Raw genomic sequence first — 19,571 nt, 5'->3', positions numbered from 1 at the left:
GAAATTTAAAACCAAAAATAAGATAGTTTCCCTTTCAAGACTGTATTCCCCTTCTGTGGTTTTTGCCATTTAGTAATATTGAGGTATAAATTCCTCTTGGGCAATAATGCAAAACAGGCACTAGTGAATCGGCAGTCTGTTCTGCAGTCGGCTCGATTTTCCTTTCAAAGAAATTTGGGTAGAATATCAACTAGCTGCAGATTCACTACTGCCTGTTTTATGCTACTGCCCAAGATAAATTTATACCCAATTCTTCTGAACGACAGAGTTAGAGACTTGATGGGTAATATATTATCTCTAAACCTGAGTACTTCCTAATTTATAACATTTGTAGTGGTATGTTCCAGACTGTTATTACTGACTTGTTTAGGAAGAATATTTTGAAACTCAGCAGATATGTTCATTGTGAAATTATTATTAGATATATACTATGACTTTTTAAGGTTCTTATTCTTGAATATTCAAAAAGCCTTTTATTATCGAGCACATTTTTCAGGAGGAGGTAACTGCTGTATAATAAACTGAGTGCAATGTAGTTTAAGATTTTGGAGTTGGAATGCGCATTAACCCAGGTTATGAAGTGTGAAATTAACCCTTTACATGCTGTGCATTCAGTTCCCCCTTCCTCTTACAATCTTTAGGCCTTTAAAACCCAAGCGTGGCAATACCGATTGACTGTTTCTTGATTTCTTTGATTTACCTTGACTTGTTTTAACCTTGGCAATAATGTAAAAGCCTTGGCCATTCAAATGGATTTCATATTAATAAAATCAATTCTGAATAAGGACTTTGACCAACACACTAAAATAGATAACAAAATAATATTTGGAGAATTAGTGAATGCTATATTCCATTAATGGCAGATGTAATTTTTAGTAACATATTACATGAGAAAAATCACGAAGGAAGCAAAAACTAAACAGAATTAGTCTTCTCTCTTGATGACAATTGACACAAAGCTGTATGGTAAATCTGGCCAGAGATAATGGTAGTGGTTAGCGATTGTATTGTAGGATTAATACTGCAATGGTAAAACTCAAGCAGTCAGGGGAAGAAATAGGAAAAAATTAAATTATATCTATCTAGTTAATATATTAAAATCATTGCACATGACATGCACTTCCTACCCACATTAAACTTACTATGTTATGATTTTCAGATGCATTTTTATGTCAATATTTTATCATGGCAAAACCTGGCAGTGGAGAGAGAGAGGTAGATGCAGCAGTGGGCAATGCTTTGAAGATGAAAGAGTGATCTTGGCAACAGATCGGATCTGGGGAAGAAGCCTTAATAGAGTGCTTTTCAGTCCACCTTCTTTGAAAATTGGGTCATAGGCAAGTGGGACACCAAGGCTGTGCACCTCCAGACTTGGCTTTAGATGGATGTGGCAAGTTGGATTTTGCCTGAGGTTCATTTTTAATAAATTTATGTTATACCTGTAATGCTAGATTCAGCAGTTTTTTCAACAATAAGCCAATAGCCTGAAAGTTTGTTTAGGTGAACAATGGAGATTTCAAGTGTGAATTAATATACAGGGATAGGGTCATTCTGTACAAACTCAAAACATTTCAGGCTATAGTGAAGTCAGTCCTTGCAACACCACAGAGTCCAGGTGGTGGTCTATTTGATTCACACTGTGGGTGGCTGAGCTAAGACAGATGTTTCAGAGCCAGTTGCTCACTTATCAAAGAGTAGCTGTTCACCTCAGGATACTGGCTGTGATTAACAGATCAATGCACCAAGCCCCCATTTCATCGACTTAAGGAAGGGGCGTCCACTGAGGTACTATCTACCTATCTCTCCATCTCTGCTGTCCGTCTGTATCCCTTCCTGCCCGAGACACTTGGTCGTCTGTGTTTTCAGCAACAACAGCAAGAAACTGTGTTTTAAAAGTGTGAACCAACTAAGCTTTGGAAAGTGAGCCCATATTTAGGGAGTTAATATGATGGCTGATTATTGTTTCCCATACCAAGGAGGACAGGGAAATTAATTGTTCTCTCTGTGGAAACTGTAATCTGTTTATTCACATATTTTGTGTAAAGTGACCAGTTAAATGGTCTGAAGCCTTAATAGAGTGCTTTTCAATCCACCTTCTTTGAAATGAGAAGATTGCACATGGTATTTTTCAGTAGCCAGTATACGGAGTGAGGGTTTTCTGTTACAATCCCTGGGTCATGCTATCACTTAACCAGAAAAGGGTACATTCTGCATGAGGTCCACTTCCACGAATGACCCTTGACACAGAACTTGAGTGACTATCTAGCATAAAAACCTGAACATTTGTGACAGTGCAGCTGGGGAGGTTGATCGAGTTGAGCCAAAAGTACAGCAGGCAGGAGCTGAAGAGGATAACTTCATATTTACTTACATTTAGCTGGATGAAATTTTAACCCAGCTAGGTATTAAAGCTGGATCAGCAGTTGGAGTGTTTAGCTTTGGAATCAATGATGTAGAGAGCTACAGGTCTCAGTACAAGTTAGTGGATAAACTGCTTCAGTTTTATCTTTTGTGGTTCATGTTGTCATCCAAGCTTCTTAGGGTTTGTAACACACTGCCAGCCATATTTTCCAACATTGCTTTTTGCTGAATGTAACAGCAAAGGGATCACAGAGTTCAATGCAACAAATTAGTTTCCTTTTATGTATATTTTTAATTAGATTTTAAATTCAGAAGCTACTAGCCGACGGCAGAAATGAAAAAAAAGTTAATTTTGTATGGGTTTCTTTTCCTTTTAGAAGAATGTGGAGGCCCTTGCAAGTTGTATTTTTCTTGTGGCATTACAACATCATAAGCTCATCAGAGGGAGAATGGATGACTACACTGTAGGGATGTGCTTATATTTGCAAAAAAAAACTAGGCGCAATAGGAGGTACGCTTGTAATATAATGCGTGAACTATCCTATTTCTACCTTTGTCTGCGGTTGCCTGCTGTGCTAAATACAGGTATCCTGCCTAGTGGAATGGCCTGAACATTCATGAGTTATCTCATTTGTGACAAACTGTTGTAAGTAACAAGCAGCTCGACGATTCAAATCTGCTGCTATCTGGTTTCAGCATAAATGCCTCTACCTTTTGAGTTACAAGGCTTCCTGGTACTGATAATTTAAAGAATTTTGAAAGCTTCCTTCTGTGAAGAAAACACTGAAAACACCATGGCTTCTGGTTATTGCCTTTTTAATCATAGCCTGCTGTATATGAACAGGTTTGTTTGTCACGGTGGTATAGTAGATTTCTACTCAAAAAGATGTTCGGAGAATAAGTATAATAGATTTATATCTAACCTATAATATAAATGGTTGTGGTAATTGGAGCTGTTAAACAGTAAATTCCTTTAGTTGAAGTGAAACCAATAATTTCTAAGTGAGTAGCAATAATGGAAAGGTTTGCAGTATATTTACTGTTTTATGTGTTAGAGCAGTTTCATTTAATTTGATATGCAATTTGTGCCTTTCATTTATGCTTGATTTACATAAAGCTTGGATGAAATAACGGATGCACTTCTTTGCCTCAAAGCAGCAGGCTTGAGGCAAAGATTCTAGTGCTAAGAGTAAAAGGATGCAACACTCTATTGTTAAAGTCCCTTTCAGTTTAAACATAATTTTAACCAAAAAAATTTTTGGTAAGAACGAAACAGTCGAAATGTAATATCCAGTGTTCAGATAACAACAACAACTTGCATGTATATAGCACCTTTAACACAGTAAAACATCCCAAGGCGCTTCACAGGAACCAATATCAAACAAAATTTGACACAGAGCCACATAACGAGATATTAGAACAGTTGAAAAAGAGGTAGGTTTTAAGGAGCGTCTTAAAGGAAAAGAGAGACGTAGAGAGGCGGAGAGGTTTAGGGAGGGAAATCCAGAGTTTAGGGCCTAGGCAGCTGAAGACATGGCAGCCAGTGGTGGAGTGATTAAAATCGGAGATGCACAAGAGGCAAGAAATGGAGGAATGCAGAGATTTCGGAGGGTTGTAAGGCTGGAGGAGGTTACAGAGATAGGGAGGGGTGAGGCCATGGAGGGATTTGAAAATCAGGATGAAAATTCTAAAATTAAGTCGTTGCCGGACGGAGCACAGGGATGATGGGAGAACGGGATTTGGTGCGAGTTAGGATATGGGCAGCGGGGTATTGGATGAGCTTAAGTTTATGGAGGGTGGAAGATGGGAGGCCAGCTAGGAGAGCATTGGAATCGTCGAGTCTAGCAGTAACAAAGGCATGGATGAGGGTTTCAGCAGCAGATGAGCTGAGGCAGGGGCGGAGACGGACGATGTTGCGGAGGTGGAAATAGGCGGTCTTGGTGATGGAGCGGATATGTGGTTGGAAGCTCATCTCGGGGTCAAATAGGATGCCAAGGTTGCAAATGGTCTGGTTCAGCCTCAGACAGTGGGCGCAGAGAGGGATGGAGTTGGTGGCTAGGGAACAGAGTTTGCAGTGGGGGCCAGTGACAATGGCTTCGGTCTTCCCAATATTTAGTTGGAGGAAATTTTTGCTCATCCAGTACTGGATGTCGGACAAGCAGTGTGACAAATGAGAGACAGTGGATGGGTCGAGAGAGGTGGTGGTGAGTTAGAGCTAGGTGTCATCAGTGTACATGTGGAATCTGATATATTTTCGGATGATGTTGCCGAGGGGCAGCAAGTAGATGAGAAATAGGAGGGGGACAAGGATAGATCTAAAAATTACATTTATTCTTCTCCATTATTTAAAGGGGCATTTTTACAGTTTGGAATAGTTTTTGGCAGGCTCAGTTCCAGAAACTCTAGGCCCAATTTTAACCTGGAGTGGGAATCCGGCGGGCAGGGGCTGAGGTGAGTGTGAAATAACCCTGACCTCGGCAGCATAAAGCCTGGGTGATTTTAACTCCTGGTCCTCATCTGTATGCCCCCTGGTCAGTTGCTACCTGAAATGGACAGGAGATGTGACTTCGGGCGGCAGGAGGCGTGCTGGTCGAGACCAAAGCAACAGTGACCGGCACTCTGGTAAGTTGTGAGGAGAAGGCTTCAGGAGGGTCTCGTGTTTAGGAAGGGGGAGAGAGCCCAGAGCCGTACATTTTCCTTATGGGGCCTGGAGGAGTACTCCTGCTTGTCCTAACCCCAAAAGGAAAGTTTAAAAAAAGTTTTTTAAAAAAACTTACCTGTTTGGACCTCTTATGGTCCCAGATAGTCTTCCCGCTATCTTCACCTGGCGGGAATATCACAAAGGCTTCCCTGCCCAGGCTACTGGTTAAAATAGCAGTTGACGCTCGATGACATCATATGAACCTGATTTGCATATGTATGTATGTATAATATGTGTGCATGTGTACATATATATATATATTATGTACATACAGTATATTAAAAATCTTCTGCATATACTTCCTGTCCATTTGTTCTATTATATATTCCTATGTCCACATTTATAATGAAACTGCCCATGTAAGCTGATCACTCTGCAATTAATCCTTGCTGCAGCACCACCACTGGCAGCAGGGTGTCATTATAGTATGACGAGTTTACTTGGACAGTTTCCATTATAAATATGGACATAGGAATTTTGTAATAAATATAAGGAGAGGATGTATCAATTTAAAATGGGGACTGAATTACCTCTTCATGTCCCATGTGCAAGGCCGGGGTGCTTGACTAGTATTTTGAGATACGTCTCTGCGTGCAATTCCTGTCGACAGAACCCGACTTCCAGTTACCATGTTTTTGTTACACTTTTGTGTTAACTTTGCCATTTTTAAATTCCTCTGTCCACATTTATAATGGAAACTGCTAATGTAAATTTGTAATGTTTTAATGCTTCAATATTACGTCTTCCAGCACCTCAGCCTGAACTGCAGATAAACTCCCATACTGCAACCAAATCTACTCTCACTTTTCCATTAAACTAAATACTAACATAAATCCAATAATATATAAAATTATGAACAGAATTATGACTTAAAAATGGATACTGAATTATGTTTGTGCACCCTGGTCCAATTATCCTCTGCTGTCTAACCTCGCTTCAAATGTAAGGAATCTTACAACACCAGGTTATAGTCCAACAATTTTATTTTAAAATCACAAGCTTTCGGAGATTATCTCCTTCGTCAGGTGAGTGAGTGAAAGGTTCTCAAATCGCATCTCTTATATTAGGCTGGGACACCATCACACCAATCAAAGGTGTCGTTGGTGTTCAGACAGGTTAGCCACGGAAAACAGTAGGTCGCAGTATGCTGAATACACATTGTGTCAAATTATACAGACAGAGAGAAAGAGACCCGAAAGGCAGAGAGAGAGAATATTAAAAACAGATAACTTTTTTTTCCCCTTGCTGGTGGGGTTACGTGTAGCGTGACATGAACCCAAGATCCCGGTTGAGGCCGTCCTCATGGGTGCGGAACTTGGCTATCAATTTCTGCTCGACAATTTTGCGTTGTCGTGTGTCTCGAAGGCCGCCTTGGAGAACGCTTACCCGAAGATCGGTGGCTGAATGTCCTTGACTGCTAAAGTGTTCCCCGACTGGGAGGGAACCCTCCTGTCTGGCGATTGTTGCGCGGTGTCCGTTCATCCGTTGTCGCAGTGTCTGCATGGTCTCGCCAATGTACCATGCTCCGGGGCATCCTTTCCTGCAACGTATGAGATAGACAACGTTGGCCAAGTCACAGGAGTATGAACCACGTACCTGGTGGGTGGTGTCCTCTCGTGTGATGGTGGTATCCGTGTCGATGACAGGGTTGTGTGGTGTCGTGGACGCTGTTCTCCTGAAAGCTGGGTAATTTGCTGCGAATGGGTGGCTGTTTGAAGGCGAGTAGTGGAGGCGTGGGGATGGCCTTAGCAAGGTGTTCGTCGTCATCGATGACATGTTGAAGGCTGCGGAGAACATGGCGTAGTTTCTCCACTCCGGGGAAGTACTGGACGACGAAGGGTACTCTGTTGGTTGCGTCCCGTGTTTGTCTTCTGAGGAGGTCTATGCGATTCTTCGCTGTGGCCCGTCGGAACTGTCGATCGACAAGTCGAGCGTCATATCCCGTTCTTACGAGGGCGTCTTTCAGCGTCTGTAGGTGTCCATCACGTTCCTCCTCGTCTGAGCAGATCCTGTGTATTCGTAGAGCCTGTCCATAGGGGATGGCCTCTTTGACGTGGTTAGGGTGGAAGCTGGAAAAGTGGAGCATCGTGAGGTTGTCCGTGGGCTTGCGGTAGAGTGAGGTGCTGAGGTGCCCGTGATGGAGATTTGTGGTCCAAGAAAGAAACCGATTCTGAGGAGTAGTCCATGGTGAGTTTGATGGTGGGATGGAACTTGTTGATGTTATCGTGTAGTCTCTTCAGTGATTCTTCGCCGTGGGTCCGTACATCGACGACATTTTCTTCCTATGGACCCATGGCGAAGAATCACTGAAGAGACTACACGATAACATCAACAAGTTCCATCCCACCATCAAGCTCACCATGGACTACTCCTCAGAATCGGTTTCTTTCTTGGACACACGAATCTCCATCAAAGACGGGCACCTCAGCACCTCACTACCGCAAGCCCACGGACAACCTCACGATGCTCCACTTTTCCAGCTTCCACCCTAACCACGTCAAAGAGGCCATCCCCTATGGACAGGCCCTACGAATACACAGGATCTGCTCAGACAAGGAGGAACACGATGGACACCTACAGACGCTGAAAGATGCCCTCGTAAGAACGGGATATGACGCTCGACTTGTCGATCGACAGTTCCGATGGGCCACATTGAAGAATCGCATAGACCTCCTCAGAAGACAAACACGGGACGCAACCAACAGAGTACCCTTCATCGTCCAGTACTTCCCCGGAGTGGAGAAACTACGCCATGTTCTCCGCAGCCTTCAACATGTCATCGATGACGACGAACACCTTGCTAAGGCCATCCCCACGCCTCCACTACTCGCCTTCAAACAGCCACCCAAACTCAAACAGACCATCGTTCGCAGCAAATTACCCAGCTTTCAGGTGAACAGCGTCCACGACACCACGCAACCCTGCCACGGCAACCTCTGCAAGACATGCCAGATCATCGACACGGATACCACCATCACACGAGAGGACACCACCCACCAGGTACGTGGTTCATACTCCTGTGACTCGGCCAACGTTGTCTATCTCATACGTTGCAGGAAAGGATGCCCCGGAGCATGGTACATTGGCGAGACCATGCAGACACTGCGACAACGGATGAACGGACACCGCGCAACAATCGCCAGACAGGAGGGTTCCCTCCCAGTCGGGGAACACTTTAGCAGTCAAGGACATTCAGCCACCAATCTTCGGGTAAGCGTTCTCCAAGGCGGCCTTCGAGACACACGACAACGCAAAATCGTCGAGCAGAAATTGATAGCCAATTTTCACACCCATGAGGATGGCCTCAACCGGGATCTTGGGTTCATGTCACGCTACACGTAACCCCACCAGCAAGGGGAAAAAAAAATTAACTGTTTTTAATATTCTCTCTCTCTCTCTGCCTTTCGGGTCTCTTCCTCTCTGTCTGTATAATTTGACACAATGTGTATTCAGCATACTGGGACCTACTGTTTTCCGTGGCTAACCTGTCTGAACACCAACGACACCTTTGATTGGTGTGATGGTGTCCCAGCCTAATATAAGATATACGATTTGAGAACCTCTCATTCACTACTCACCTGACGAAGGAGATAATCTCCGAAAGCTTGTGATTTTAAAATAAAATTGTTGGACTATAACCTGGTGTTGTAAGATTCCTTACATTTGTCCATCCCAGTCCATCACCAGCATCTCCACATCATAACCTCGCTTCACCTGAGGACTAGATTTGGTCTAGTTGGTCAACATTCCTTATGAACTTCTTCAAAATAAATTCTATCCACACCTCTGTTGCATTTGTCATTACCAGTGACACCTGTAGGTGATCCTGTAATGGGATTTCACATTTAGAGTGTCATGCTGTGCAATTCCACATGGAAAGTTTTCCTGATGAAAATGCTGGGTTTGTGTCTGCATAAAGTTCCTATCTGTGGCCACCGGGTGATTCTGCAGCAATTCTGCCTCAAAGTCCTATGTGGCAGATATCTTGGTAAAGGTGAATTTCATTCCTATTTGCAACCTGAGAATTTTTAATTTTTGTCATAATGTCCCGTGACCCAATTCAACTCTCGCTCTCCTGCCAACTCTTGCTCTTCTACCAGCTTTCTTCCCCAGCTCACTGGAATTCTGACTGCCTTATTCCAGGAGCTCATTATGCCTTGATACCTAGCTTGGTGATCAGTCCCATAACCTTTCACTGGAGGTAAAATATGGCTTCTGGCAGGGTCACTGATAAAAGGCCTAGTCGCTCCATACAATGATGTTTTGCGGCCCAGCAGCGAGTTAGGTCCCCATCCCTATGCCTCTGCCTGGCCCGCAATTATATCCCCGGAGTGCTCAACCTGGCGCCATATTGCACCTCTCCCTGGCGGCTCCAACCCGACTGTATTTCAGTAGGAGGAAGCAGCCATGCAAAACTTTCTCTTGGAAATTTTGAGTCATTTTAATTTAGTATCAGATACAGCTGAGTGTATATTTTTTTATTTGCAAGTGCACATTACTCTCCAGATGTCTGCTGTAGATAAGCTGCACAGTCGTGCTAAGCCTATTCTCGCACACTATCAACAAGGGAACTTCACAACAGGTTTATAAAACTCTTCTTACCACAGTTTTTCGCTATTGCTGAAGTTTTCCCATTTCCCTCTTTCCTCTCCTTCTCCCTCCCCTTTCCTCACTCCTCTCCTCCCTCTCTCTTCCTCCCTTCTCTCCTCCCTCCCATCTCTCCTCCTCCTCCCCTCTCTCCTCCTCCTCCCCTCTTCCCCCTCTACCCTTCTTGCCCCTCCTCCTTTCCTCTCTACATTTGGTCTTGACTTCCTGTGTGCAACACTACAGGTGATTGGCTAATAACATATATAAAATATCTCTTACGGAGTTGTACACAGGGAATCAAGACCGAGTACAGAATGCAGGTTTATAATCAGAACATTTAGAGATTTTCCTATTGTTAAATTCAGATACACCAATGATTTGAGAGTCTGTCTCTCTGGATCTCCAGAAGAACAACAGAAATTCCTACTTGTACAGTCGCATTTTCGGAGCCCCAGAGCCTTGGCTCTGGAAACCTGCACCTACACTCTCTGGACTTGGGTAAATATGATGTGTCTTTATGGGAAGAGAGTGTGCACTCAATATTGACAGAGAAATTCTACAGATGGGTATATATTTCTCAGTAGCTTGATTTAGAGGCTCTTAAATATGGTGATGGGTTTCCGTGCAGATCAGACTCACGGTGACCAACGAAACAATCTAACTTTGCCTTTTACCTTAAGCAAAGCAGATACCAATTTCCTTCTTGAAGAAGCTATATGTACTTCCTCCATGCCTCCCCCCACCCCCACTGTTGTGCTATCATAGAGTTTTTTGAAGACACTGGACGAAAGATTCCACAGACCCTTAAGAGGGGGCAGAAGTATAGCAGAACTCGACTTCTATTTGCCACTTGGGCGTCGCTTGGACCCTGTCCCAAATCGAGGGGACAGTGTCATTTGACTAATCGGGGTGGATGACCAGTGTCCACAGGAAGCACAAAATGCCTCTGGGACAGAAGTGGAAAAAGACAGAAATTCTGCCCCCCTCCACCACAAATACACCTGAAGTACCCCAGGGAGCCAAAATTTCCAGGTTACTAAGTATACCGTTCAGAAGAAATGCAGTTGATATAATACATGTAAATTTTCAGAAAGTGATTGACACTTGACATTGGTGACTACTGGTTAACTTAATAGGGGTATATTTTAACTTTAGGTTACAGTGTAAAATGGGCGCTATCGATTCAGCCGCCCATTATACATTTCACCCGATTTTCATTTCCATTCACTTCAATCAGCCAAAGTCAAAATTACCCACAATGAGTCAAATAATCAGAGGCAGTGGGTGGTGCTGAGAGAAAATTGGCTTTAAAACAGAAAATAGAAGGTAGCTAATAATGGCCACTTTGTAGGTCTGAAAGAGGCTATAAGCAGGATAATTGGGGGACAGTCTTGCGAACTCGCATGCAGAAAGACCTGGACAACATTCAGGCTTGGGCTGATAAGTGGCAAGTAACATTTGTGCCTGACAAGTGCCAGGCAGTAACCATCTCCAACAAGAGAGAGTCTAACTACCTCCCCTTGACATTCACGGCATTACCATCGCCGAATCCCCCACCATCAACATCCTGGGGGTCACCATTGATCAGAAACTTAACTGGACCAGCCACATAAACACCGTGGCTACAAGAGCAGGTCAGAGGCTGGGTATTCTGCAGCGAGTGACTCGCCTCCTGACTCCCCAAAGCCTTTCCACCATCTACAAGGCACAAGTCAGGAGTGTGATGGAATACTCTCCACTTGCCTGGATGAGTGCAGCTCCAACAACACTCAAGAAGCTCTACACTATCCAGGACAAAGCAGCCCGCTTGATTGGCACCCCATCCACCACCTTAAACATTCACTCCCTTCACCACCGGCGCACTGTGGCTGCAGTGTGCACCATCCACAGGATGCACTGCAGCAATTTGCCAAGGCTTCTTCAACAGCACCTCCCAAACCGGTGACCTTTACCACCTAGAAAGACAAGGGCAGCAGGCACATGGGAACAACACCACCTGCACGTTCCCTTCCAAGTCATACACCATCCCTTCTTGGAAATATATCGCCGTTCCTTCATCGTCGCTGGGTCAAAATCCTGGAACTCCCTTCCTAACAGCACTGTGGGAGAACCTTCACCATATAGACTGCAGCAGTTCAAGAAGGCGGCTCACCACCACCTTCTCAAGGGCAATTAGGAATGGGCAATAATTGCTGGCCTTGCCAGCGACGCCCACATCCCATGAATGAATTTTTAAAAACCTTGCTATTTGTAAATATGGTAATGACTTTCATGAGGATACAGTAAGCAAATCTCCAAGTTTGCAATTGATACCAAATTTATCTTCAGGGCAAATAATGAGTGGCATAACTAAATTCAGAAGGATTTGGACATTCTCGGCAACCAGCCAATAGATGATAGAGGTGGTTAAATATGCATGAGTGTAAAATAATTGGTATGGCAGTATAGAACCAAAACAGAATTATGTGTTAAATGGAACATTGGTACAAACTGCTTATAAGCAATTCGATGTAGGGTTATAGTGGACACATGTATGGAACCATTAACACTAGCAAAACGCTGAACTGCAGTGAAAAAAGAAATTAAGGTAACTCATTGGTAGAGCACATGTGGCAAATGGAATTTAACCCGGAAAAGTGCGAGGTGATGCACTTTGGAGGGACTAACAAGGCAAGGGAATACGCAATGAATGGGAGGACCCTAGGCAAGACAGAGGGTCAGAGGGATCTTGGTGTGCAAGTTCACAGATCCCTGAAGGCGGCGGAACAGGTAGATAAGGTGGTAAAGAAGGCATATGGGATACTTGCCTTTATTAGCTGAGGCATAGAATATAAGAGCAAGGAGGTTATGATGGAGCTGTATAAAACACTGGTTAGGCCACAGCTGGAGTACTGTGTGCAGTTCTGGTCGCCACACGACAGGAAGGATGTGATCGCTTTGGAGAGGGTGCAGAGGAGATTCACCAGGATGTTACCAGGGCTGGAGCGCTTCAGCTATGAAGAGAGACTGGGAAGATTGGGTTTGTTTTCCTTGGAGCAGAGGAGGCTGAGGGGGGACATGATTGAGGTGTACAAAATTATGAGGGGCACAGATAGGATAGATACTAAGGAGCTTTTTCCCTTCGTTGAGGGTTCTATAACAAGGGGACATAGATTCAAGGTAAAAGGCGGGAGGTTTAGAGGGGATTTGAGAAAGAACTTTTTCACCCAGAGGGTGGTTGGAGTCTGGAACTCACTGCCTGAAAGGGTTGTGGAGGCAGGAACCCTCACAACATTCAAGAAGCATTTGGATGAGCACTTGAAATGCCATAGCATACAAGGCTACGGAACAAATGCTGGAATATGGGATTAGAGTAGGCAGGGCTTGATGGCCGGCGCGGACACGATGGGCCGAAGGGCCTCTATCCGTGCTGTATAACTCTATGACTCTATGTATGAGGCCTCGGGTTCGATGAACAAACACTGTAACATTGGGATTAAAGTTTAAAAGAATAATTTATAGATTATGGGCGCTAAATTGGCCTGTGTAGCGCCCGTTGTTTCGGCGCTACACAGCCTCTCGAACAGCCAAGATGGCGTCTTGGCTGCACATGCACGTTTCCAGCATGACGTGCCAGATGCCATCTTGGTGTTGGTAGTAGCGCATGCGCAAATACCGAACGTCGGAAGCATGTAAAGTAAGGAGAAAATGGATACAATCAGTGTGCAATGCTGATTTAAAGTGATAGACACTTAATGCTCAACTCAACACATAGTCTTAACCACGACCATCTGAACTATGCAGGATTTACAGGTTAGTGGCTGAATTATTGCTTCTGGCTGCCGAGACATTTGTAACTGTTTTTGGAAGTCTGCTGTACTTGAATACTGGGACGCGGGGACATAGCCTAGCATTTAGAGCCAGGACGTGCAGGAGTGAAGTTAGGAAACGCTTCTGCACGCAAAGGGTGATAAAAATTTAGAATGCTCTTCTGTGAACGGCAGTTGATGCTAGCTCAATTGTGAATTCTAAATCTGAGATCGATAGAGTTCTGTGAACCAAGGGTATTAAGGGATATGGGGCTAGGGCGGGTATATGGAGTTAGGTCACAGGTCCACTATGATCTTATTGAATGGCGGAACAGGCTCGAGGGGCTAAATGCCACTGCCACTTGCTCCCTCCTGTTATGCGCCACCTTCTCCTGCAAGAAAGCGGGACATGTGTTTGGGTGATGTGCCTGTCGTGGTTGAATAACTGCCAGTGTGTGTGGCCTGCGAGTTGTGGGTGGGCAGCTTGCAACAGTGGTAGTGTGTAAGTGTGAGAGGAAGCATCTGGTTGGAAGAATTGCATACTGATTGAAAGAGTTTGTTAGTATGTGGATGATGGGGGGTGTGTAAGTGAGTGAAGCAGTGGATGTGGCTGGTGATGCAGTTGGTAGGAGATGCCACTTGACAGTTGACCTCACTCACCTTGACCACTCGTGTCAAAGCCTTGAACTTCTTCCTGCACTGCATGCATGTTCGTGGTGCTGTGCGCCTGGCATTGACTTCGTCCCCCGCTGCCGCCCACTGCTTTTTGAGCCTATGTCTGGAAGGCCTCTTGCCCCCCGCCCCCCCCTGCTGATATAGGGTGTCCCTCCCTCTGTTCACCTCTTGCACCAAGGCCTAGTGCATCAGTAGAGGACCTTGGTGCATGCTCTCTCGCAGGCCTTGTACAAACTCAGATCGGCAGATTGGTGAGGTCTGGCATGCAGATTGGAGGATGTGGGATTTAGTAGTGCGCAACCTTTATTCAATGTTTTAACATAACTCATCGGTGTGTAAACATAGGGACTGGACCTGCATCTGTGTTTTACGTGTGCGATGTCTGATCGCTTTTCAGACTCTGTGCAGACAGCAGACTGTTATTTTTGGCAAATAACAGGTACCAGCTACCTTTAAGAGATTTGAAGAGACATCCTCACTTTCTGAGATTGGGGCTTCCCCCTGCTGTTGGAAAGTGCGAATTGCATTGAATCCTCGTGTCAACGCTGATTTCCAATGCAGCTTGCAGGTAAGTCCTCAGGCCTCATGAAAGTCTCGGCCTGCCTGCGCAGGGGCCATTAGACGTTGGGTAATAGCAGATCGCGCTATCCGCGCCCAATAATAGGCCCTATCGAATTTTTTCCCCCCCCCCCCTTTGTGTCTGAAAGTGAGCATGATGATGCTTGAGAAGAAGAAAGCAGCTCCCAAGAAGGGCGCCAAGAAAACCTTGACCAAAGCGCCAGGAAAAGGTGGTAAGAAGCGTAGAAAGTTGAGGAAGGAGAGTTACTCCACCTACATCTACAAAGTGGTGAAGCAAGTTCACCCCAACACTGGGATCTCCTCCAAGGCCATGAGCATCATGAACTCCTTTGTGAATGATGTTTTCAAGAGCATCATGTGTGAGGCTTCCCATCTGGCCTGTTAAAACAAGCGCCACACCATCACCTCCCGAGAGATTCAGACCGCCGTGTTTCTGCTGCTGCCTGGGGATCTGGCCAAACACGCCATGTCAGAAGAGACAAAGGTGGTGACCAAGTATACCAGCTCCAAGTAAAGCTCCACAATGTACTAAAAAAACACAATAGCGATGCATCCTTGGCATCCTGTTTGACTACAAGCTGAGCTTCCGACCCCATATCCTCTCTATCACAAAGACTGCCAACTTCCATCGCTGTAACAATGCCTGCATCCACCCTTATCTCGGCCCACCCACCACTGAAACTCTCATTCATGCCTTCGTCACCTCCAGACTCAATGGGCTCTAAATTGGGCCGTGCAGCGCTCGTTATTTCAGTGCTACACGGCCTCTCCGACATCCAAGATGGCGTCTTGGATGCGCACGCATGTTTCCTGTGTGACGTGCCCTAGACGCCATCTTGGTATAGGAGTTTGCGCAGGTGCAGATAACGAACGCTGGAATCATGTAAAGTGGGGAGAATATGACTTCAGTCATTGTGCAATGCTGATTTAATGTGATAGACACCATTTTGGGACATAACGCTCAACTCAACGCACAGTCTTAACCTCGACCATCTGAACGTGTCTTAGAGTGCCTGGAGGACCCCCCCACCAGCGCTATTTAAAGGAACCATGCAGGATTTACAGGTCAGTGGCTGGATTATTACTTCTGGCTGCCGAGACATTTGTAACTGTTTTTGGAGGCCTAACATTTAGAGCCAGGATGTGCAAGAGTGAAGTTAGGAAATGCTTCTACACGCAAAGGGTGGGAGACGTTTGGAACGCTCTTCTGCAGATGGCAGTTGATGCTAGCTCACTTGTGAATGTTAAATCTAAGATTGATAGATTTCTGTGAACCAAGGGTATTAAGGGACATGGGGCTAAGACAAGTATATGGAGTTCGATCACATGTCCACCATGATCTCATGGAATGGCGGAACAGGCTCGAGGGGTTGAATGCCATGGCCACTTGCTGCCACTTGATATGCGCCACTGTCTGTCTGGGTGATGTGCCTGTCATGGTTGAATAGCTGCCAGTGTGTGTGGCCTGCGAGTTGTGGGTGGGCGGTTTGAAACAGTGGTAATGTGTAAGGGTGAGAGGAAGCATCTGATTGGAAGAGTTGAGTACTGATGGGAAGAGTTTGTTGGTATGTGAGTGATCGGGGGTGTAGTGTATGGTACAGTTGGTTGACCTCACTCATCTTGTCCGCTCATGTCAAAGCATTGGACTTCCTGCACTGCATCCATGTTCATGATGCTGTGCGCCTAGCATAGACTTTGTCCTCCATTGTCCCCCACTGCCTTTTGGATATGTGTCTGGCGGGCTTCTTGCCGCCCCTGCCCCCTCTCGGATATAGGATGTCCCTCCTTCTGTCCACCTCTTGCACCAAGGTCTCTGGTGCATCAGCGGATAACCTTGGTGCAAGCACTCTCACAGGCCTGGTACCAACTCAGATCGTCAGACTGGTGAGATCTGGCGTGCAGATTGGAAGATGTGGGATTTAGTAGTATACAACCTTTATTCAATGTTTTAACATAATTCATCAGTTTGTAAACATAGGGATGAGATCTGCATCTGTCTTTTACGTGGGTGGTGCTAGCCCACAAGCTAGCTGTGCACATTGAATGAAAACCCTTCTTTCATAATCAGAAATACCAAAGAGCAAACCTTAGCAAACCTCGTTAGCTCAAAGCTAATGTAACACACACATCTCTGACCTGTCTGGTGTCTCCACCCGTAAACCATCCAAATCAATATTTTAAATGTTGTACCTCTGGGAGTTAACCCTTTGTAAACTGAATACATTCCGGTGTATGCTAATGAGATTCTCAGAAAATTTTGGCATAAATTGCCAGTTATATTATTTGAGGAAATTTCAGGCCAAAATGTTACACCTTTGCCCTCTGCTGTTTCAGTATAAACACATGTAATGACTTATATTCAGAAGTGTTTTTGAATTGTTTTGAGACTGTGTCAGATTTTTTTAAAGTTGTTGGTTGGTTCTCCAAACAGGCATGAATATGGTAGATTCAATAGAAAATTGGATTTATAGCGAGAGAGAGAGCGAGCGGGAATTGAGGAATAAGGTGAGATGATCAATAGTTAGGATTGATCTGTGAAAAGTGGCCACACTTGTTTAGACCTAATGACTTTTTCCTATTCCTAAAAATTCTTATGTTCTTATCTATATACAGGTTGCCTCAACATTGTCATGAATGCATGTCAGGAAGTTTATGGTGGCTTAGGCTCTTTCCTTGCAAATTGGAACTTACATTTCCATTTTGGAAAAATATAAATCTTGGGCTTTCAGATATATTACAACAGTGGAAATCCTGTCCACACGCATGTTGCATGATGGCTTTAGTACAACATCATCTTCAAGAATGTAAACAGGATGTTCACTGGCACATAATTAAACATGGCAGAAAAGGAGGTATCAATATTACCAATTTTTGAGATTTTATTTTCTATTACAATTATAGCATATTGCTGTAAATTGTCGTTGATAATTTAGCAATATGGGGGAGGAAAGTTATTTACCGAAAGTGATTTCTAATATATAACTAGCGTGATTTATTAAAAGTCTTCTGTATAGTGTATACCTGTCCCCATCACACTTCCCCATTAATTCAAAGTAAAACAGCAGAAATACTTACCACTTGCCTCGATGGGTGCAAAACCACTCAAGAAGCTCGACACCATTTAAGACAGAGCAGTCTACTTCATCACTGACCCCGCCACTGGACTCAATATCCACCTCCTCCACCACTGGTACACTGTGACTGGAGTGCGTATTACGAGCAGGATGCACTGCAGCAATACACCAAGCTTAGTTCAACAGTGTCTTCCAACCTCACAACCTCTACCACTACGAAGGACAAGAGCAGCAACGTCATGGGAATATCATCTTGTCCAAGCTCCCGCCACATCGAACACCATCCTAACTTGGACGTATAGCTGTGGCCCAGTGGTAGCACTCTTGACAATGAGTCAAAAGGTTTGGGTTCACAGTCCTATTCTAGGCACTTGAGCATTAAATATAGGCTGACACTCCAGTGCAGTACTGAGGGAGTGCTGCACTGTCGGAGGTGCTGTCTTTCGGAAGAGATGTTAAATCGAGGCCCCATCTGCCCACTCAGGTGGACGTAGAAGATCCCATGGCACTATTTCAAAGAAGAGCAGGGGAGTTCTGTCCTGGCCAATATTTATCCTTCAACCAACTCACTAAAACAGATTTTCTGGTAATTATCACATTGCTGTTCATGGGAGCTTGCTGTGCACAAATTGGCTGCCGTGTTACCTACATTACAACAGTGACTACTCTTCAAAAGTACTTCATTGGATGTAAAGCACTTTAGGACATCCTGAGATAATGAAAGATGCTTTATAAATGCAAGTTCATTCTTTGATTTTCACTCTTGGATGGGAACGTGGCCTAGCAAGCGGCTGGTCCATCCGTCAAGACTTTAACGGCCAGGTCTCATTTGCATGCCGGTTGCATGGGAAAGGGGAAGTTCAAAATTTCCTTGTGGGGCCTGGAGCAGCACACCTTGCCCACAAGAAAACCTGTAAAAATTCACACTGACCTGGACCTGGACTGGCTGTGGATCTAGATCCCGGCAGCTTTGGCCTGGCGGGTAACCGACTGCTGCTCCCCCACTCAGCAGTTGGGCCCTGATGATGTCATCAGAACCATATCTGGATATTTAAAGAAGGACCCTGTTGGCTTTGGGCAGGTGCCTTGCCGCCTGTAATTTAAAATTGCGGTCAGCCAGATTGGGGCGGGAACAAAGTAGGTAAATCCCCTGCTCGATTTTAACTCCCCCCACCCCCACCCCACCCAGTTTCTGCTCGGCCCGGTGGTGGGGTGGGGGTTAAAATTCCTCCCATATTGTAGTTCCTTTATTAGCTCTGGGTCAAAGTCCTGGAATTCCTTTTCTATCACAATTGTGAGAGCGTCATCATCACAGGCTTTGCAGTGGATCAAGAAGAAGGCCCATCACCACCTATCCTCCTGCTGTTTGTCTACGGTATTAAAGATAAGTGATAAATTTCAATATATATGTAATGAAATGTATAATAATCAAGTATTCTCACAATAATTGACAGTCAGAGATTTCAATCCCCAAAATATTATAAAAATACAAGAACACTATGTAATAAAAATGGAATTTGAATATTCAGTCACCATAAATGAGCACCCTCATAATACAATAATACATGTACATCAAACGATATAACACCATTATGGTTGTAACAGAGCATATCCTTTGATTCGCTGGGAGCAGCACCACAGAAGATTTGCTCGTATGTATTTTAAAATTCAATTCTGGCTTCTCAATAGTGATTACAGATTCAGATCGGGTATTGCATTAGATAGTGAGAGCTTGCTTCTTTGTATCTTAAGTCTTACTCCTTGGAGTGAGCAGAAATGCCATTACATTGTCTGATCCTGATCTCT

The 19,571-nt window shown here is 44.6% G+C and overlaps 1 protein-coding gene and 1 pseudogene across 2 annotated transcripts in view; both read left to right on the top strand.

Annotated features, from left to right (window-relative positions):
• The window catches only part of cntnap2a (contactin associated protein 2a), a 1,620,024-nt gene that overhangs the window by 155,430 nt on the left and 1,445,023 nt on the right, over positions 1 to 19,571 (top strand). The window lies entirely within an intron of this gene.
• LOC137334169 (histone H2B 1/2-like) lies at positions 14,825 to 15,205 on the top strand (annotated as a pseudogene).

Source organism: Heptranchias perlo, chromosome 2 (assembly GCF_035084215.1).
Source record: "Heptranchias perlo isolate sHepPer1 chromosome 2, sHepPer1.hap1, whole genome shotgun sequence".
In the NCBI taxonomy this organism is placed as follows: domain Eukaryota; kingdom Metazoa; phylum Chordata; class Chondrichthyes; order Hexanchiformes; family Hexanchidae; genus Heptranchias; species Heptranchias perlo.
Note: the sequence above shows the minus strand (reverse complement) of the source record. Positions and strands in the feature narration are given on the sequence as shown.